The 21,907-nt window shown below is 36.8% G+C and overlaps 9 non-coding genes across 9 annotated transcripts; all 9 read right to left on the minus strand.

Annotated features, from left to right (window-relative positions):
• Positions 1-1,649: 1,649 nt before the first annotated feature.
• Trnae-uuc (transfer RNA glutamic acid (anticodon UUC)) lies at positions 1,650-1,721 on the minus strand. Its single transcript has one exon. It is a non-coding gene; the product is annotated as a tRNA-Glu (tRNA).
• Positions 1,722-4,106: 2,385 nt separating this feature from the next.
• Trnae-uuc (transfer RNA glutamic acid (anticodon UUC)) lies at positions 4,107-4,178 on the minus strand. The gene has a single exon. It is a non-coding gene; the product is annotated as a tRNA-Glu (tRNA).
• A 2,340-nt stretch (positions 4,179-6,518) lies between these two features.
• On the minus strand, positions 6,519-6,590 carry Trnae-uuc (transfer RNA glutamic acid (anticodon UUC)). The gene has a single exon. It is a non-coding gene; the product is annotated as a tRNA-Glu (tRNA).
• A 2,402-nt stretch (positions 6,591-8,992) lies between these two features.
• Trnae-uuc (transfer RNA glutamic acid (anticodon UUC)) lies at positions 8,993-9,064 on the minus strand. Its single transcript has one exon. It is a non-coding gene; the product is annotated as a tRNA-Glu (tRNA).
• Positions 9,065-11,404: 2,340 nt separating this feature from the next.
• Positions 11,405-11,476, minus strand: Trnae-uuc (transfer RNA glutamic acid (anticodon UUC)). The gene has a single exon. It is a non-coding gene; the product is annotated as a tRNA-Glu (tRNA).
• A 2,389-nt stretch (positions 11,477-13,865) lies between these two features.
• On the minus strand, positions 13,866-13,937 carry Trnae-uuc (transfer RNA glutamic acid (anticodon UUC)). Its single transcript has one exon. It is a non-coding gene; the product is annotated as a tRNA-Glu (tRNA).
• A 2,341-nt stretch (positions 13,938-16,278) lies between these two features.
• Positions 16,279-16,350, minus strand: Trnae-uuc (transfer RNA glutamic acid (anticodon UUC)). Its single transcript has one exon. It is a non-coding gene; the product is annotated as a tRNA-Glu (tRNA).
• Positions 16,351-18,685: 2,335 nt separating this feature from the next.
• On the minus strand, positions 18,686-18,757 carry Trnae-uuc (transfer RNA glutamic acid (anticodon UUC)). Its single transcript has one exon. It is a non-coding gene; the product is annotated as a tRNA-Glu (tRNA).
• Positions 18,758-21,084: 2,327 nt separating this feature from the next.
• On the minus strand, positions 21,085-21,156 carry Trnae-uuc (transfer RNA glutamic acid (anticodon UUC)). The gene has a single exon. It is a non-coding gene; the product is annotated as a tRNA-Glu (tRNA).
• Positions 21,157-21,907: the final 751 nt, after the last annotated feature.

Here is a 21,907-nt window from a genome sequence, read left to right on the forward strand (position 1 = left end):
TGTATGTATGTATGTATGTATGTATGTATGCAGGCACATCCACCTACATATGTGCATTATCAGGACTGTTGAATAACCATATTAATATATAACAAATATTGTACCAGTGACATTAATCTCTACTTCCAGGCAAAAAGTTTTGATTAGTTTTAGAAATGTTAGCTATGGAAAATATGCAACTCTCCTGCAACACATTGAGGTGGCAGGGTCCAGTTTCGTAAATTGGCCCCTGGCAAATTTCTTAACTTAAGGCTATGGTGTGACTTTTTCAGCTATTATTGTTTAGTATTTATATATATGGATATATTTGTGAACTAGGAGTTTTGGGCTTGTGTTGTTCTTGAAATTGATGTCAGGCATGTACACCTTCCATAGTTACTCTGCAGTATGTTGATAGTGAAATACCAATAGTTGGCTAGGAAGAAGAGCTAACCTCCCATAGCAGTAGACACGTGGGTTCAATGCAACTAGAGTATCTCAAAAACGGCTTGGATGACAACTATTCTGAATTGCATCAAACTATTTAGTAGACAATGTTTTTCAAAATTTTCATCCAGGGAAAAGGCTTGCGCTTGCACTGTGAGCACCACATACTGTCAAAAATGGCATTTGGATGTGAAAAATGCAGGTATAAAATAGGGGTTGGGGTGCATAAACCTCTTCTGCTGTGAACTGCCATTGACTTCTCTGGTCAAGTGAATACTGTTCTTATGCTTTGTTTTAATATAGCTATCTAAAAATATGGACCTTTTTGACCTCACTTGTGTATTTGACTTTTTATGATTTTTTTATACTAGGTCGCTGATTGCTGCATTAAATTTGTACATAAAAACTGGACCTTGCCCCCCGAAGTCCGCGGCGGAAGCTGAAAGGTTTCTCTAGGGTTAATAACACCCTTGCACCGGTCCTGTCTAAATGATAATGTCAAGTGTTTCAGTCCTATTTCTTTCTGATATTTGTGAGTTCCAGCCATGTGTAATTCAGCCTTCTCCAATGCTTTGATAATCTCTCCGCCTTTCTCCTCCAGAACTGTATGGTCCATGAACTGTCTCTTCACTGTTCCTTGTCTAGATTGTGAAGATTGTTCACTTCCATTATAATTCATTGACTGCAAACAGTTTCCAGAAGTGGCTAAATTAGATGAACTTTCTGACGATGGTGTTGATTGATGATAGGGATGCTGATGATGAATATCTGACATCGATAGATTGAAAAATTACTTTGTAAAAGGAAAATAGCGCTACAATGTTTAATGTAGTCAATATTTTTGACGGTTCTTCGATTTTTTGTCTAAAACCGATTTTTCAGTACATTGGATATTGCCTGATTAGAACGATACTTGTTAAGTGATTAGGACTCATCAAGTATGAAAAAAATCATAATTCCGGTACCCTATGCCAGTCCATAAAACGATTTATTTCTGTTGTAAAGTCGGACGATTGGTTGACTTGTTATGTCTAAATAAAAGTGTTCCATTTCAAATCTTGAATATTCATCGTTTATCTTGGGGAAAATTGGAACAGTACAAACAATGATAATAATAATAATATTAATATGTTTCTGATAATTTGTCCCGCTAGTCTTCAACTCAGGTAATAGCACAACACCAAACGTCTTGAGAGCCGCAGGGTTTCCTATAATAAAAAGTGTTCCGATGCCGGGGATCGAACCCGGGCCGCCTGGGTGAAAACCAGGAATCCTAACCACTAGACCACATCGGAGTCGATATACACGCTTCTTCCTAACAGGTACATAAATAAACTCTATAGTACCGCCTTGACGGTGCAAAAACCATCTAAAACTTATAACACTATGGGATGACTAAATGGATAATGGGCAGTTTTATCAGAAATGGTCACTGTTTCCAAACAAATTTGCACTGAGGAGAAAAACAAAAATGACATCTATGAACATATCTTAAACATGAGAGAAATGCCAAAGGATGAGAAATAGCACTCAGTCATCATGAAATGGAGATACTACAATACCTGTGCAGAGGTTGGACGGGATATCTTGACCAATTATTCAACGCCCGCGAGTCACAAGGTACTCTGTTGACTATATGTTATATAATCTTTGTACATGAACACATTGTATTATAATGCTTTACATCCAGTATAAAGATGATCCTACTAGTCGCAGTGATGGAACTAATAAGCTGGTTCATTATTAACAGGTGGATACAGTAGGAAAAAATAAATGTTTACAATCCTTGGCAACGCTTTCATCCAAATATATTTTAAATGTGTTGCTTTACTTCTTTTCAATGATTGAAAACGATATGAATTGTGACATATTACGTTGTCATGCGCTGTATGTGTGTGCATATATGTATGTATGTATGTATGTATGTATGTATGTATGTATGTATGTATGTGTGTGTGTGTGTGTATGTATGTATGTATGTATGTATGTATGATTGTGTGTATGTATGTATATATGTATGTATGTATGTATGTATGTATGTATGTATGTATGTATGCAGGCACATCCACCTATATATGTGCATTATCAGGACTGTTGAATAACCATATTAATATATAACAAATATTGTACCAGTGACATTAATCTCTACTTCCAGGCAAAAAGTTTTGATTAGTTTTAGAAATGTTAGCTATGGAAAATATGCAACTCTCCTGCAACACATTGAGGTGGCAGGGTCCAGTTTCGTAAATTGGCCCCTGGCAAATTTCTTCACTTAAGGCTATGGTGTGACTTTTTCAGCTATTATTGTTTAGTATTTATAGATATGGATATATTTGTGAACTAGGAGTTTTGGGCTTGTGTTGTTCTTGACATTGATGTCAGGCATGTACACCTTCCATAGTTGCTCTGCAGTATGTTGATAGTGAAATACCAATAGTTGGCTAGGAAGAAGAGCTAACCTCCCATAGCAGTAGACACGTGGGTTCAAGGCAACTAGAGTATCTCAAAAACGGCTTGCATGACAACTATTCTGAATTGCATCAAACTATTTAGTAGACAATGTTTTTCAAAATTTTCATCCAGGGAAAAGGCTTGCGCTTGCACTGTGAGCACCACATGCTGTCAAAAATGGCATTTGGATGTGAAAAATGCAGGTATAAAATAGGGGTTGGGGTGCATAAACCTCTTCTGCTGTGAACTGCCATTGACTTCTCTGGTCAAGTGAATACTGTTCTTATGCTTTGTTTTAATATAGGTATCTAAAAATATGGACCTTTTTGACCTCACTTGTGTATTTGACCTTTTTATGATTTTTTTATACTAGGTCGCTGATTGCTGCATTAAATTTGTACATAAAAACTGGACCTTGCCCCCCCCCCGAAGTCCGCGGCGGAAGCTGAAAGGTTTCTCTAGGGTTAATAACACCCTTGCACCGGTCCTGTCTAAATGATAATGTCAAGTGTTTCAGTCCTATTTCTTTCTGATATTTGTGAGTTCCAGCCATGTGTAATTCAGCCTTCTCCAATGCTTTGATAATCTCTCCGCCTTTCTCCTCCAGAACTGTATGGTCCATGAACTGTCTCTTCACTGTTCCTTGTCTAGATTGTGAAGATTGTTCACTTCCATTATAATTCATTGACTGCAAACAGTTTCCAGAAGTGGCTAAATTAGATGAACTTTCTGACGATGGTGTTGATTGATGATAGGGATGCTGATGATGAATATCTGACATCGATAGATTGAAAAATTACTTTGTAAAAGGAAAATAGCGCTACAATGTTTAATGTAGTCAATATTTTTGACGGTTCTTCGATTTTTTGTCTAAAACCGATTTTTCAGTACATTGGATATTGCCTGATTAGAACGATACTTGTTAAGTGATTAGGACTCATCAAGTATGAAAAAAATCATAATTCCGGTACCCTATGCCAGTCCATAAAACGATTTATTTCTGTTGTAAAGTCGGACGATTGGTTGACTTGTTATGTCTAAATAAAAGTGTTCCATTTCAAATCTTGAATATTCATCGTTTATCTTGGGGAAAATTGGAACAGTACAAACAATGATAATAATAATAATATTAATATGTTTCTGATAATTTGTCCCGCTAGTCTTCAACTCAGGTAATAGCACAACACCAAACGTCTTGAGAGCCGCAGGGTTTCCTATAATAAAAAGTGTTCCGATGCCGGGGATCGAACCCGGGCCGCCTGGGTGAAAACCAGGAATCCTAACCACTAGACCACATCGGAGTCGATATACACGCTTCTTCCTAACAGGTACATAAATAAACTCTATAGTACCGCCTTGACGGTGCAAAAACCATCTAAAACTTATAACACTATGGGATGACTAAATGGATAATGGGCAGTTTTATCAGAAATGGTCACTGTTTCCAAACAAATTTGCACTGAGGAGAAAAACGAAAATGACATCTATGAACATATCTTAAACATGAGAGAAATGCCAAAGGATGAGAAATAGCACTCAGTCATCATGAAATGGAGATACTACAATACCTGTGCAGAGGCTGGACGGGATATCTTGACCAATTATTCAATGCCCGCGAGTCAAAAGGTACTCTGTTGACTATATGTTATATAATCTTTGTACATGAACACACTGTATTATAATGCTTTACATCCAGTATAAAGATGATCCTACTAGCCGCAGTGAAGGAACTAATAAGCTGGTTCATTATTAGCAGGTGGATACAGTAGGATCAAAAAAATGTTTACAATCCATGGCAACGCTTTCATCCAAATATATTTTAAGTGTATTGCTTTACTTCTTGGCTATGATTGAAAACGATATGAATTGTGACATATTACGTAGTCATGCGCTGTATGTGTGTGCATATATGTATGTATGTATGTATGTATGTATGTGTGTGTGTGTATGTATATATGTATGTATGTATGCATGTGTGATTCTGTGTATGTATGTATGTATGTATGTATGTATGTATGTATGCAGGCACATCCACCTACATATGTGCATTATCAGGACTGTTGAATAACCATATTAATATATAACAAATATTGTACCAGTGACATTAATCTCTACTTCCAGGCAAAAAGTTTTGATTAGTTTTAGAAATGTTAGCTATGGAAAATATGCAACTCTCCTGCAACACATTGAGGTGGCAGGGTCCAGTTTCGTAAATTGGCCCCTGGCAAATTTCTTAACTTAAGGCTATGGTGTGACTTTTTCAGCTATTATTGTTTAGTATTTATATATATGGATATATTTGTGAACTAGGAGTTTTGGGCTTGTGTTGTTCTTGAAATTGATGTCAGGCATGTACACCTTCCATAGTTACTCTGCAGTATGTTGATAGTGAAATACCAATAGTTGGCTAGGAAGAAGAGCTAACCTCCCATAGCAGTAGACACGTGGGTTCAATGCAACTAGAGTATCTCAAAAACGGCTTGGATGACAACTATTCTGAATTGCATCAAACTATTTAGTAGACAATGTTTTTCAAAATTTTCATCCAGGGAAAAGGCTTGCGCTTGCACTGTGAGCACCACATACTGTCAAAAATGGCATTTGGATGTGAAAAATGCAGGTATAAAATAGGGGTTGGGGTGCATAAACCTCTTCTGCTGTGAACTGCCATTGACTTCTCTGGTCAAGTGAATACTGTTCTTATGCTTTGTTTTAATATAGCTATCTAAAAATATGGACCTTTTTGACCTCACTTGTGTATTTGACTTTTTATGATTTTTTTATACTAGGTCGCTGATTGCTGCATTAAATTTGTACATAAAAACTGGACCTTGCCCCCCGAAGTCCGCGGCGGAAGCTGAAAGGTTTCTCTAGGGTTAATAACACCCTTGCACCGGTCCTGTCTAAATGATAATGTCAAGTGTTTCAGTCCTATTTCTTTCTGATATTTGTGAGTTCCAGCCATGTGTAATTCAGCCTTCTCCAATGCTTTGATAATCTCTCCGCCTTTCTCCTCCAGAACTGTATGGTCCATGAACTGTCTCTTCACTGTTCCTTGTCTAGATTGTGAAGATTGTTCACTTCCATTATAATTCATTGACTGCAAACAGTTTCCAGAAGTGGCTAAATTAGATGAACTTTCTGACGATGGTGTTGATTGATGATAGGGATGCTGATGATGAATATCTGACATCGATAGATTGAAAAATTACTTTGTAAAAGGAAAATAGCGCTACAATGTTTAATGTAGTCAATATTTTTGACGGTTCTTCGATTTTTTGTCTAAAACCGATTTTTCAGTACATTGGATATTGCCTGATTAGAACGATACTTGTTAAGTGATTAGGACTCATCAAGTATGAAAAAAATCATAATTCCGGTACCCTATGCCAGTCCATAAAACGATTTATTTCTGTTGTAAAGTCGGACGATTGGTTGACTTGTTATGTCTAAATAAAAGTGTTCCATTTCAAATCTTGAATATTCATCGTTTATCTTGGGGAAAATTGGAACAGTACAAACAATGATAATAATAATAATATTAATATGTTTCTGATAATTTGTCCCGCTAGTCTTCAACTCAGGTAATAGCACAACACCAAACGTCTTGAGAGCCGCAGGGTTTCCTATAATAAAAAGTGTTCCGATGCCGGGGATCGAACCCGGGCCGCCTGGGTGAAAACCAGGAATCCTAACCACTAGACCACATCGGAGTCGATATACACGCTTCTTCCTAACAGGTACATAAATAAACTCTATAGTACCGCCTTGACGGTGCAAAAACCATCTAAAACTTATAACACTATGGGATGACTAAATGGATAATGGGCAGTTTTATCAGAAATGGTCACTGTTTCCAAACAAATTTGCACTGAGGAGAAAAACAAAAATGACATCTATGAACATATCTTAAACATGAGAGAAATGCCAAAGGATGAGAAATAGCACTCAGTCATCATGAAATGGAGATACTACAATACCTGTGCAGAGGTTGGACGGGATATCTTGACCAATTATTCAACGCCCGCGAGTCACAAGGTACTCTGTTGACTATATGTTATATAATCTTTGTACATGAACACACTGTATTATAATGCTTTACATCCAGTATAAAGATGATCCTACTAGTCGCAGTGATGGAACTAATAAGCTGGTTCATTATTAACAGGTGGATACAGTAGGAAAAAATAAATGTTTACAATCCTTGGCAACGCTTTCATCCAAATATATTTTAAATGTGTTGCTTTACTTCTTTTCAATGATTGAAAACGATATGAATTGTGACATATTACGTTGTCATGCGCTGTATGTGTGTGCATATATGTATGTATGTATGTATGTATGTATGTATGTATGTATGTATGTATGTATGTATGTATGTATGTATGTGTGTGTGTGTTTGTATGTATGTATGTATGTATGTATGTATGTATGATTGTGTGTATGTATGTATATATGTATGTATGTATGTATGTATGTATGTATGTATGTATGCAGGCACATCCACCTATATATGTGCATTATCAGGACTGTTGAATAACCATATTAATATATAACAAATATTGTACCAGTGACATTAATCTCTACTTCCAGGCAAAAAGTTTTGATTAGTTTTAGAAATGTTAGCTATGGAAAATATGCAACTCTCCTGCAACACATTGAGGTGGCAGGGTCCAGTTTCGTAAATTGGCCCCTGGCAAATTTCTTAACTTAAGGCTATGGTGTGACTTTTTCAGCTATTATTGTTTAGTATTTATAGATATGGATATATTTGTGAACTAGGAGTTTTGGGCTTGTGTTGTTCTTGACATTGATGTCAGGCATGTACACCTTCCATAGTTGCTCTGCAGTATGTTGATAGTGAAATACCAATAGTTGGCTAGGAAGAAGAGCTAACCTCCCATAGCAGTAGACACGTGGGTTCAAGGCAACTAGAGTATCTCAAAAACGGCTTGCATGACAACTATTCTGAATTGCATCAAACTATTTAGTAACAATGTTTTTCAAAATTTTCATCCAGGGAAAAGGCTTGCGCTTGCACTGTGAGCACCACATGCTGTCAAAAATGGCATTTGGATGTGAAAAATGCAGGTATAAAATAGGGGTTGGGGTGCATAAACCTCTTCTGCTGTGAACTGCCATTGACTTCTCTGGTCAAGTGAATACTGTTCTTATGCCTTGTTTTAATACAGGTATCTAAAAATATGGACCTTTTTGACCTCACTTGTGTATTTGACCTTTTTATGATTTTTTTATACTAGGTCGCTGATTGCTGCATTAAATTTGTACATAAAAACTGGACCTTGCCCCCCCCGAAGTCCGCGGCGGAAGCTGAAAGGTTTCTCTAGGGTTAATAACACCCTTGCACCGGTCCTGTCTAAATGATAATGTCAAGTGTTTCAGTCCTATTTCTTTCTGATATTTGTGAGTTCCAGCCATGTGTAATTCAGCCTTCTCCAATGCTTTGATAATCTCTCCGCCTTTCTCCTCCAGAACTGTATGGTCCATGAACTGTCTCTTCACTGTTCCTTGTCTAGATTGTGAAGATTGTTCACTTCCATTATAATTCATTGACTGCAAACAGTTTCCAGAAGTGGCTAAATTAGATGAACTTTCTGACGATGGTGTTGATTGATGATAGGGATGCTGATGATGAATATCTGACATCGATAGATTGAAAAATTACTTTGTAAAAGGAAAATAGCGCTACAATGTTTAATGTAGTCAATATTTTTGACGGTTCTTCGATTTTTTGTCTAAAACCGATTTTTCAGTACATTGGATATTGCCTGATTAGAACGATACTTGTTAAGTGATTAGGACTCATCAAGTATGAAAAAAATCATAATTCCGGTACCCTATGCCAGTCCATAAAACGATTTATTTCTGTTGTAAAGTCGGACGATTGGTTGACTTGTTATGTCTAAATAAAAGTGTTCCATTTCAAATCTTGAATATTCATCGTTTATCTTGGGGAAAATTGGAACAGTACAAACAATGATAATAATAATAATATTAATATGTTTCTGATAATTTGTCCCGCTAGTCTTCAACTCAGGTAATAGCACAACACCAAACGTCTTGAGAGCCGCAGGGTTTCCTATAATAAAAAGTGTTCCGATGCCGGGGATCGAACCCGGGCCGCCTGGGTGAAAACCAGGAATCCTAACCACTAGACCACATCGGAGTCGATATACACGCTTCTTCCTAACAGGTACATAAATAAACTCTATAGTACCGCCTTGACGGTGCAAAAACCATCTAAAACTTATAACACTATGGGATGACTAAATGGATAATGGGCAGTTTTATCAGAAATGGTCACTGTTTCCAAACAAATTTGCACTGAGGAGAAAAACGAAAATGACATCTATGAACATATCTTAAACATGAGAGAAATGCCAAAGGATGAGAAATAGCACTCAGTCATCATGAAATGGAGATACTACAATACCTGTGCAGAGGCTGGACGGGATATCTTGACCAATTATTCAATGCCCGCGAGTCAAAAGGTACTCTGTTGACTATATGTTATATAATCTTTGTACATGAACACACTGTATTATAATGCTTTACATCCAGTATAAAGATGATCCTACTAGCCGCAGTGAAGGAACTAATAAGCTGGTTCATTATTAGCAGGTGGATACAGTAGGATCAAAAAAATGTTTACAATCCATGGCAACGCTTTCATCCAAATATATTTTAAGTGTATTGCTTTACTTCTTGGCTATGATTGAAAACGATATGAATTGTGACATATTACGTAGTCATGCGCTGTATGTGTGTGCATATATGTATGTATGTATGTATGTATGTATGTGTGTGTGTGTATGTATATATGTATGTATGTATGCATGTGTGATTCTGTGTATGTATGTATGTATGTATGTATGTATGTATGTATGCAGGCACATCCACCTACATATGTGCATTATCAGGACTGTTGAATAACCATATTAATATATAACAAATATTGTACCAGTGACATTAATCTCTACTTCCAGGCAAAAAGTTTTGATTAGTTTTAGAAATGTTAGCTATGGAAAATATGCAACTCTCCTGCAACACATTGAGGTGGCAGGGTCCAGTTTCGTAAATTGGCCCCTGGCAAATTTCTTAACTTAAGGCTATGGTGTGACTTTTTCAGCTATTATTGTTTAGTATTTATATATATGGATATATTTGTGAACTAGGAGTTTTGGGCTTGTGTTGTTCTTGAAATTGATGTCAGGCATGTACACCTTCCATAGTTACTCTGCAGTATGTTGATAGTGAAATACCAATAGTTGGCTAGGAAGAAGAGCTAACCTCCCATAGCAGTAGACACGTGGGTTCAATGCAACTAGAGTATCTCAAAAACGGCTTGGATGACAACTATTCTGAATTGCATCAAACTATTTAGTAGACAATGTTTTTCAAAATTTTCATCCAGGGAAAAGGCTTGCGCTTGCACTGTGAGCACCACATACTGTCAAAAATGGCATTTGGATGTGAAAAATGCAGGTATAAAATAGGGGTTGGGGTGCATAAACCTCTTCTGCTGTGAACTGCCATTGACTTCTCTGGTCAAGTGAATACTGTTCTTATGCTTTGTTTTAATATAGCTATCTAAAAATATGGACCTTTTTGACCTCACTTGTGTATTTGACTTTTTATGATTTTTTTATACTAGGTCGCTGATTGCTGCATTAAATTTGTACATAAAAACTGGACCTTGCCCCCCGAAGTCCGCGGCGGAAGCTGAAAGGTTTCTCTAGGGTTAATAACACCCTTGCACCGGTCCTGTCTAAATGATAATGTCAAGTGTTTCAGTCCTATTTCTTTCTGATATTTGTGAGTTCCAGCCATGTGTAATTCAGCCTTCTCCAATGCTTTGATAATCTCTCCGCCTTTCTCCTCCAGAACTGTATGGTCCATGAACTGTCTCTTCACTGTTCCTTGTCTAGATTGTGAAGATTGTTCACTTCCATTATAATTCATTGACTGCAAACAGTTTCCAGAAGTGGCTAAATTAGATGAACTTTCTGACGATGGTGTTGATTGATGATAGGGATGCTGATGATGAATATCTGACATCGATAGATTGAAAAATTACTTTGTAAAAGGAAAATAGCGCTACAATGTTTAATGTAGTCAATATTTTTGACGGTTCTTCGATTTTTTGTCTAAAACCGATTTTTCAGTACATTGGATATTGCCTGATTAGAACGATACTTGTTAAGTGATTAGGACTCATCAAGTATGAAAAAAATCATAATTCCGGTACCCTATGCCAGTCCATAAAACGATTTATTTCTGTTGTAAAGTCGGACGATTGGTTGACTTGTTATGTCTAAATAAAAGTGTTCCATTTCAAATCTTGAATATTCATCGTTTATCTTGGGGAAAATTGGAACAGTACAAACAATGATAATAATAATAATATTAATATGTTTCTGATAATTTGTCCCGCTAGTCTTCAACTCAGGTAATAGCACAACACCAAACGTCTTGAGAGCCGCAGGGTTTCCTATAATAAAAAGTGTTCCGATGCCGGGGATCGAACCCGGGCCGCCTGGGTGAAAACCAGGAATCCTAACCACTAGACCACATCGGAGTCGATATACACGCTTCTTCCTAACAGGTACATAAATAAACTCTATAGTACCGCCTTGACGGTGCAAAAACCATCTAAAACTTATAACACTATGGGATGACTAAATGGATAATGGGCAGTTTTATCAGAAATGGTCACTGTTTCCAAACAAATTTGCACTGAGGAGAAAAACAAAAATGACATCTATGAACATATCTTAAACATGAGAGAAATGCCAAAGGATGAGAAATAGCACTCAGTCATCATGAAATGGAGATACTACAATACCTGTGCAGAGGTTGGACGGGATATCTTGACCAATTATTCAACGCCCGCGAGTCACAAGGTACTCTGTTGACTATATGTTATATAATCTTTGTACATGAACACACTGTATTATAATGCTTTACATCCAGTATAAAGATGATCCTACTAGTCGCAGTGATGGAACTAATAAGCTGGTTCATTATTAACAGGTGGATACAGTAGGAAAAAATAAATGTTTACAATCCTTGGCAACGCTTTCATCCAAATATATTTTAAATGTGTTGCTTTACTTCTTTTCAATGATTGAAAACGATATGAATTGTGACATATTACGTTGTCATGCGCTGTATGTGTGTGCATATATGTATGTATGTATGTATGTATGTATGTATGTATGTATGTATGTATGTATGTATGTATGTGTGTGTGTGTTTGTATGTATGTATGTATGTATGTATGTATGATTGTGTGTATGTATGTATATATGTATGTATGTATGTATGTATGTATGTATGTATGTATGCAGGCACATCCACCTATATATGTGCATTATCAGGACTGTTGAATAACCATATTAATATATAACAAATATTGTACCAGTGACATTAATCTCTACTTCCAGGCAAAAAGTTTTGATTAGTTTTAGAAATGTTAGCTATGGAAAATATGCAACTCTCCTGCAACACATTGAGGTGGCAGGGTCCAGTTTCGTAAATTGGCCCCTGGCAAATTTCTTAACTTAAGGCTATGGTGTGACTTTTTCAGCTATTATTGTTTAGTATTTATAGATATGGATATATTTGTGAACTAGGAGTTTTGGGCTTGTGTTGTTCTTGACATTGATGTCAGGCATGTACACCTTCCATAGTTGCTCTGCAGTATGTTGATAGTGAAATACCAATAGTTGGCTAGGAAGAAGAGCTAACCTCCCATAGCAGTAGACACGTGGGTTCAAGGCAACTAGAGTATCTCAAAAACGGCTTGCATGACAACTATTCTGAATTGCATCAAACTATTTAGTAACAATGTTTTTCAAAATTTTCATCCAGGGAAAAGGCTTGCGCTTGCACTGTGAGCACCACATGCTGTCAAAAATGGCATTTGGATGTGAAAAATGCAGGTATAAAATAGGGGTTGGGGTGCATAAACCTCTTCTGCTGTGAACTGCCATTGACTTCTCTGGTCAAGTGAATACTGTTCTTATGCCTTGTTTTAATACAGGTATCTAAAAATATGGACCTTTTTGACCTCACTTGTGTATTTGACCTTTTTATGATTTTTTTATACTAGGTCGCTGATTGCTGCATTAAATTTGTACATAAAAACTGGACCTTGCCCCCCCCGAAGTCCGCGGCGGAAGCTGAAAGGTTTCTCTAGGGTTAATAACACCCTTGCACCGGTCCTGTCTAAATGATAATGTCAAGTGTTTCAGTCCTATTTCTTTCTGATATTTGTGAGTTCCAGCCATGTGTAATTCAGCCTTCTCCAATGCTTTGATAATCTCTCCGCCTTTCTCCTCCAGAACTGTATGGTCCATGAACTGTCTCTTCACTGTTCCTTGTCTAGATTGTGAAGATTGTTCACTTCCATTATAATTCATTGACTGCAAACAGTTTCCAGAAGTGGCTAAATTAGATGAACTTTCTGACGATGGTGTTGATTGATGATAGGGATGCTGATGATGAATATCTGTCATCGATAGATTGAAAAATTACTTTGTAAAAGGAAAATAGCGCTACAATGTTTAATGTAGTCAATATTTTTGACGGTTCTTCGATTTTTTGTCTAAAACCGATTTTTCAGTACATTGGATATTGCCTGATTAGAACGATACTTGTTAAGTGATTAGGACTCATCAAGTATGAAAAAATCATAATTCCGGTACCCTATGCCAGTCCATAAAACGATTTATTTCTGTTGTAAAGTCGGACGATTGGTTGACTTGTTATGTCTAAATAAAAGTGTTCCATTTCAAATCTTGAATATTCATCGTTTATCTTGGGGAAAATTGGAACAGTACAAACAATGATAATAATAATAATATTAATATGTTTCTGATAATTTGTCCCGCTAGTCTTCAACTCAGGTAATAGCACAACACCAAACGTCTTGAGAGCCGCAGGGTTTCCTATAATAAAAAGTGTTCCGATGCCGGGGATCGAACCCGGGCCGCCTGGGTGAAAACCAGGAATCCTAACCACTAGACCACATCGGAGTCGATATACACGCTTCTTCCTAACAGGTACATAAATAAACTCTATAGTACCGCCTTGACGGTGCAAAAACCATCTAAAACTTATAACACTATGGGATTACTAAATGGATAATGGGCAATTTTATCAGAAATGGTCACTGTTTCCAAACAAATTTGCAATGAGGAGAAAAACGAAAATGACATCTATGAACATATCTTAAACATGAGAGAAATGCCAAAGGATGAGAAATAGCACTCAGTCATCATGAAATGGAGATACTACAATACCTGTGCAGAGGCTGGACGGGATATCTTGACCAATTATTCAATGCCCGCGAGTCAAAAGGTACTCTGTTGACTATATGTTATATAATCTTTGTACATGAACACACTGTATTATAATGCTTTACATCCAGTATAAAGATGATCCTACTAGCCGCAGTGAAGGAACTAATAAGCTGGTTCATTATTAGCAGGTGGATACAGTAGGATCAAAAAAATGTTTACAATCCATGGCAACGCTTTCATCCAAATATATTTTAAGTGTATTGCTTTACTTCTTGGCTATGATTGAAAACGATATGAATTGTGACATATTACGTAGTCATGAGCTGTATGTGTGTGCATATATGTATGTATGTATGTATGTATGTATGTATGTGTGTGTGTGTATGTATATATGTATGTATGTATGCATGTGTGATTCTGTGTATGTATGTATGTATGTATGTATGTATGTATGCAGGCACATCCACCTACATATGTGCATTATCAGGACTGTTGAATAACCATATTAATATATAACAAATATTGTACCAGTGACATTAATCTCTACTTCCAGGCAAAAAGTTTTGATTAGTTTTAGAAATGTTAGCTATGGAAAATATGCAACTCTCCTGCAACACATTGAGGTGGCAGGGTCCAGTTTCGTAAATTGGCCCCTGGCAAATTTCTTAACTTAAGGCTATGGTGTGACTTTTTCAGCTATTATTGTTTAGTATTTATATATATGGATATATTTGTGAACTAGGAGTTTTGGGCTTGTGTTGTTCTTGACATTGATGTCAGGCATGTACACCTTCCATAGTTGCTCTGCAGTATGTTGATAGTGAAATACCAATAGTTGGCTAGGAAGAAGAGCTAACCTCCCATAGCAGTAGACACGTGGGTTCAAGGCAACTAGAGTATCTCAAAAACGGCTTGCATGACAACTATTCTGAATTGCATCAAACTATTTAGTAACAATGTTTTTCAAAATTTTCATCCAGGGAAAAGGCTTGCGCTTGCACTGTGAGCACCACATGCTGTCAAAAATGGCATTTGGATGTGAAAAATGCAGGTATAAAATAGGGGTTGGGGTGCATAAACCTCTTCTGCTGTGAACTGCCATTGACTTCTCTGGTCAAGTGAATACTGTTCTTATGCTTTGTTTTAATACAGGTATCTAAAAATATGGACCTTTTTGACCTCACTTGTGTATTTGACCTTTTTATGATTTTTTTATACTAGGTCGCTGATTGCTGCATTAAATTTGTACATAAAAACTGGACCTTGCCCCCCCCGAAGTCCGCGGCGGAAGCTGAAAGGTTTCTCTAGGGTTAATAACACCCTTGCACCGGTCCTGTCTAAATGATAATGTCAAGTGTTTCAGTCCTATTTCTTTCTGATATTTGTGAGTTCCAGCCATGTGTAATTCAGCCTTCTCCAATGCTTTGATAATCTCTCCGCCTTTCTCCTCCAGAACTGTATGGTCCATGAACTGTCTCTTCACTGTTCCTTGTCTAGATTGTGAAGATTGTTCACTTCCATTATAATTCATTGACTGCAAACAGTTTCCAGAAGTGGCTAAATTAGATGAACTTTCTGACGATGGTGTTGATTGATGATAGGGATGCTGATGATGAATATCTGTCATCGATAGATTGAAAAATTACTTTGTAAAAGGAAAATAGCGCTACAATGTTTAATGTAGTCAATATTTTTGACGGTTCTTCGATTTTTTGTCTAAAACCGATTTTTCAGTACATTGGATATTGCCTGATTAGAACGATACTTGTTAAGTGATTAGGACTCATCAAGTATGAAAAAATCATAATTCCGGTACCCTATGCCAGTCCATAAAACGATTTATTTCTGTTGTAAAGTCGGACGATTGGTTGACTTGTTATGTCTAAATAAAAGTGTTCCATTTCAAATCTTGAATATTCATCGTTTATCTTGGGGAAAATTGGAACAGTACAAACAATGATAATAATAATAATATTAATATGTTTCTGATAATTTGTCCCGCTAGTCTTCAACTCAGGTAATAGCACAACACCAAACGTCTTGAGAGCCGCAGGGTTTCCTATAATAAAAAGTGTTCCGATGCCGGGGATCGAACCCGGGCCGCCTGGGTGAAAACCAGGAATCCTAACCACTAGACCACATCGGAGTCGATATACACGCTTCTTCCTAACAGGTACATAAATAAACTCTATAGTACCGCCTTGACGGTGCAAAAACCATCTAAAACTTATAACACTATGGGATTACTAAATGGATAATGGGCAATTTTATCAGAAATGGTCACTGTTTCCAAACAAATTTGCAATGAGGAGAAAAACGAAAATGACATCTATGAACATATCTTAAACATGAGAGAAATGCCAAAGGATGAGAAATAGCACTCAGTCATCATGAAATGGAGATACTACAATACCTGTGCAGAGGCTGGACGGGATATCTTGACCAATTATTCAATGCCCGCGAGTCAAAAGGTACTCTGTTGACTATATGTTATATAATCTTTGTACATGAACACACTGTATTATAATGCTTTACATCCAGTATAAAGATGATCCTACTAGCCGCAGTGAAGGAACTAATAAGCTGGTTCATTATTAGCAGGTGGATACAGTAGGATCAAAAAAATGTTTACAATCCATGGCAACGCTTTCATCCAAATATATTTTAAGTGTATTGCTTTACTTCTTGGCTATGATTGAAAACGATATGAATTGTGACATATTACGTAGTCATGCGCTGTATGTGTGTGCATATATGTATGTATGTATGTATGTATGTATGTATGTGTGTGTGTGTATGTATATATGTATGTATGTATGCATGTGTGATTCTGTGTATGTATGTATGTATGTATGTATGTATGCAGGCACATCCACCTACATATGTGCATTATCAGGACTGTTGAATAACCATATTAATATATAACAAATATTGTACCAGTGACATTAATCTCTACTTCCAGGCAAAAAGTTTTGATTAGTTTTAGAAATGTTAGCTATGGAAAATATGCAACTCTCCTGCAACACATTGAGGTGGCAGGGTCCAGTTTCGTAAATTGGCCCCTGGCAAATTTCTTAACTTAAGGCTATGGTGTGACTTTTTCAGCTATTATTGTTTAGTATTTATATATATGGATATATTTGTGAACTAGGAGTTTTGGGCTTGTGTTGTTCTTGAAATTGATGTCAGGCATGTACACCTTCCATAGTTACTCTGCAGTATGTTGATAGTGAAATACCAATAGTTGGCTAGGAAGAAGAGCTAACCTCCCATAGCAGTAGACACGTGGGTTCAATGCAACTAGAGTATCTCAAAAACGGCTTGGATGACAACTATTCTGAATTGCATCAAACTATTTAGTAGACAATGTTTTTCAAAATTTTCATCCAGGGAAAAGGCTTGCGCTTGCACTGTGAGCACCACATACTGTCAAAAATGGCATTTGGATGTGAAAAATGCAGGTATAAAATAGGGGTTGGGGTGCATAAACCTCTTCTGCTGTGAACTGCCATTTACTTCTCTGGTCAAGTGAATACTGTTCTTATGCTTTGTTTTAATATAGCTATCTAAAAATATGGACCTTTTTGACCTCACTTGTGTATTTGACTTTTTATGATTTTTTTATACTAGGTCGCTGATTGCTGCATTAAATTTGTACATAAAAACTGGACCTTGCCCCCCGAAGTCCGCGGCGGAAGCTGAAAGGTTTCTCTAGGGTTAATAACAACCTTGCACCGGTCCTGTCTAAATGATAATGTCAAGTGTTTCAGTCCTATTTCTTTCTGATATTTGTGAGTTCCAGCCATGTGTAATTCAGCCTTCTCCAATGCTTTGATAATCTCTCCGCCTTTCTCCTCCAGAACTGTATGGTCCATGAACTGTCTCTTCACTGTTCCTTGTCTAGATTGTGAAGATTGTTCACTTCCATTATAATTCATTGACTGCAAACAGTTTCCAGAAGTGGCTAAATTAGATGAACTTTCTGACGATGGTGTTGATTGATGATAGGGATGCTGATGATGAATATCTGACATCGATAGATTGAAAAATTACTTTGTAAAAGGAAAATAGCGCTACAATGTTTAATGTAGTCAATATTTTTGACGGTTCTTCGATTTTTTGTCTAAAACCGATTTTTCAGTACATTGGATATTGCCTGATTAGAACGATACTTGTTAAGTGATTAGGACTCATCAAGTATGAAAAAATCATAATTCCGGTACCCTATGCCAGTCCATAAAACGATTTATTTCTGTTGTAAAGTCGGACGATTGGTTGACTTGTTATGTCTAAATAAAAGTGTTCCATTTCAAATCTTGAATATTCATCGTTTATCTTGGGGAAAATTGGAACAGTACAAACAATGATAATAATAATAATATTAATATGTTTCTGATAATTTGTCCCGCTAGTCTTCAACTCAGGTAATAGCACAACACCAAACGTCTTGAGAGCCGCAGGGTTTCCTATAATAAAAAGTGTTCCGATGCCGGGGATCGAACCCGGGCCGCCTGGGTGAAAACCAGGAATCCTAACCACTAGACCACATCGGAGTCGATATACACGCTTCTTCCTAACAGGTACATAAATAAACTCTATAGTACCGCCTTGACGGTGCAAAAACCATCTAAAACTTATAACACTATGGGATTACTAAATGGATAATGGGCAATTTTATCAGAAATGGTCACTGTTTCCAAACAAATTTGCAATGAGGAGAAAAACGAAAATGACATCTATGAACATATCTTAAACATGAGAGAAATGCCAAAGGATGAGAAATAGCACTCAGTCATCATGAAATGGAGATACTACAATACCTGTGCAGAGGCTGGACGGGATATCTTGACCAATTATTCAATGCCCGCGAGTCAAAAGGTACTCTGTTGACTATATGTTATATAATCTTTGTACATGAACACACTGTATTATAATGCTTTACATCCAGTATAAAGATGATCCTACTAGCCGCAGTGAAGGAACTAATAAGCTGGTTCATTATTAGCAGGTGGATACAGTAGGATCAAAAAAATGTTTACAATCCATGGCAACGCTTTCATCCAAATATATTTTAAGTGTATTGCTTTACTTCTTGGCTATGATTGAAAACGATATGAATTGTGACATATTACGTAGTCATGCGCTGTATGTGTGTGCATATATGTATGTATGTATGTATGTATGTGTGTGTGTGTATGTATATATGTATGTATGTATGCATGTGTGATTCTGTGTATGTATGTATGTATGTATGTATGTATGCAGGCACATCCACCTACATATGTGCATTATCAGGACTGTTGAATAACCATATTAATATATAACAAATATTGTACCAGTGACATTAATCTCTACTTCCAGGCAAAAAGTTTTGATTAGTTTTAGAAATGTTAGCTATGGAAAATATGCAACTCTCCTGCAACACATTGAGGTGGCAGGGTCCAGTTTCGTAAATTGGCCCCTGGCAAATTTCTTAACTTAAGGCTATGGTGTGACTTTTTCAGCTATTATTGTTTAGTATTTATATATATGGATATATTTGTGAACTAGGAGTTTTGGGCTTGTGTTGTTCTTGAAATTGATGTCAGGCATGTACACCTTCCATAGTTACTCTGCAGTATGTTGATAGTGAAATACCAATAGTTGGCTAGGAAGAAGAGCTAACCTCCCATAGCAGTAGACACGTGGGTTCAATGCAACTAGAGTATCTCAAAAACGGCTTGGATGACAACTATTCTGAATTGCATCAAACTATTTAGTAGACAATGTTTTTCAAAATTTTCATCCAGGGAAAAGGCTTGCGCTTGCACTGTGAGCACCACATACTGTCAAAAATGGCATTTGGATGTGAAAAATGCAGGTATAAAATAGGGGTTGGGGTGCATAAACCTCTTCTGCTGTGAACTGCCATTTACTTCTCTGGTCAAGTGAATACTGTTCTTATGCTTTGTTTTAATATAGCTATCTAAAAATATGGACCTTTTTGACCTCACTTGTGTATTTGACTTTTTATGATTTTTTTATACTAGGTCGCTGATTGCTGCATTAAATTTGTACATAAAAACTGGACCTTGCCCCCCGAAGTCCGCGGCGGAAGCTGAAAGGTTTCTCTAGGGTTAATAACAACCTTGCACCGGTCCTGTCTAAATGATAATGTCAAGTGTTTCAGTCCTATTTCTTTCTGATATTTGTGAGTTCCAGCCATGTGTAATTCAGCCTTCTCCAATGCTTTGATAATCTCTCCGCCTTTCTCCTCCAGAACTGTATGGTCCATGAACTGTCTCTTCACTGTTCCTTGTCTAGATTGTGAAGATTGTTCACTTCCATTATAATTCATTGACTGCAAACAGTTTCCAGAAGTGGCTAAATTAGATGAACTTTCTGACGATGGTGTTGATTGATGATAGGGATGCTGATGATGAATATCTGACATCGATAGATTGAAAAATTACTTTGTAAAAGGAAAATAGCGCTACAATGTTTAATGTAGTCAATATTTTTGACGGTTCTTCGATTTTTTGTCTAAAACCGATTTTTCAGTACATTGGATATTGCCTGATTAGAACGATACTTGTTAAGTGATTAGGACTCATCAAGTATGAAAAAATCATAATTCCGGTACCCTATGCCAGTCCATAAAACGATTTATTTCTGTTGTAAAGTCGGACGATTGGTTGACTTGTTATGTCTAAATAAAAGTGTTCCATTTCAAATCTTGAATATTCATCGTTTATCTTGGTGAAAATTGGAACAGTACAAACAATGATAATAATAATAATATTAATATGTTTCTGATAATTTGTCCCGCTAGTCTTCAACTCAGGTAATAGCACAACACCAAACGTCTTGAGAGCCGCAGGGTTTCCTATAATAAAAAGTGTTCCGATGCCGGGGATCGAACCCGGGCCGCCTGGGTGAAAACCAGGAATCCTAACCACTAGACCACATCGGAGTCGATATACACGCTTCTTCCTAACAGGTACATAAATAAACTCTATAGTACCGCCTTGATGGTGCAAAAACCATCTAAAACTTATAACACTATGGGATGACTAAATGGATAATGGGCAGTTTTATCAGAAATGGTCACTGTTTCCAAACAAATTTGCACTGAGGAGAAAAACAAAAATGACATCTATGAACATATCTTAAACATGAGAGAAATGCCAAAGGATGAGAAATAGCACTCAGTCATCATGAAATGGAGATACTACAATACCTGTGCAGAGGTTGGACGGGATATCTTGACCAATTATTCAACGCCCGCGAGTCACAAGGTACTCTGTTGACTATATGTTACATAATCTTTGTACATGAACACACTGTATTATAATGCTTTACATCCAGTATAAAGATGATCCTACTAGTCGCAGTGATGGAACTAATAAGCTGGTTCATTATTAACAGGTGGATACAGTAGGAAAAAATAAATGTTTACAATCCTTGGCAACGCTTTCATCCAAATATATTTTAAATGTGTTGCTTTACTTCTTTTCAATGATTGAAAACGATATGAATTGTGACATATTACGTTGTCATGCGCTGTATGTGTGTGCATATATGTATGTATGTATGTATGTATGTATGTATGTGTGTGTGTGTGTGTGTATGTATGTATGTATGTATGTATGTATGATTGTGTGTATGTATGTATATATGTATGTATGTATGTATGCAGGCACATCCACCTATATATGTGCATT

Source organism: Sinohyriopsis cumingii, chromosome 10 (genome assembly GCF_028554795.1).
Source record: "Sinohyriopsis cumingii isolate HCF-2022 chromosome 10, ASM2855479v2, whole genome shotgun sequence".
Taxonomy (NCBI): domain Eukaryota; kingdom Metazoa; phylum Mollusca; class Bivalvia; order Unionida; family Unionidae; genus Sinohyriopsis; species Sinohyriopsis cumingii.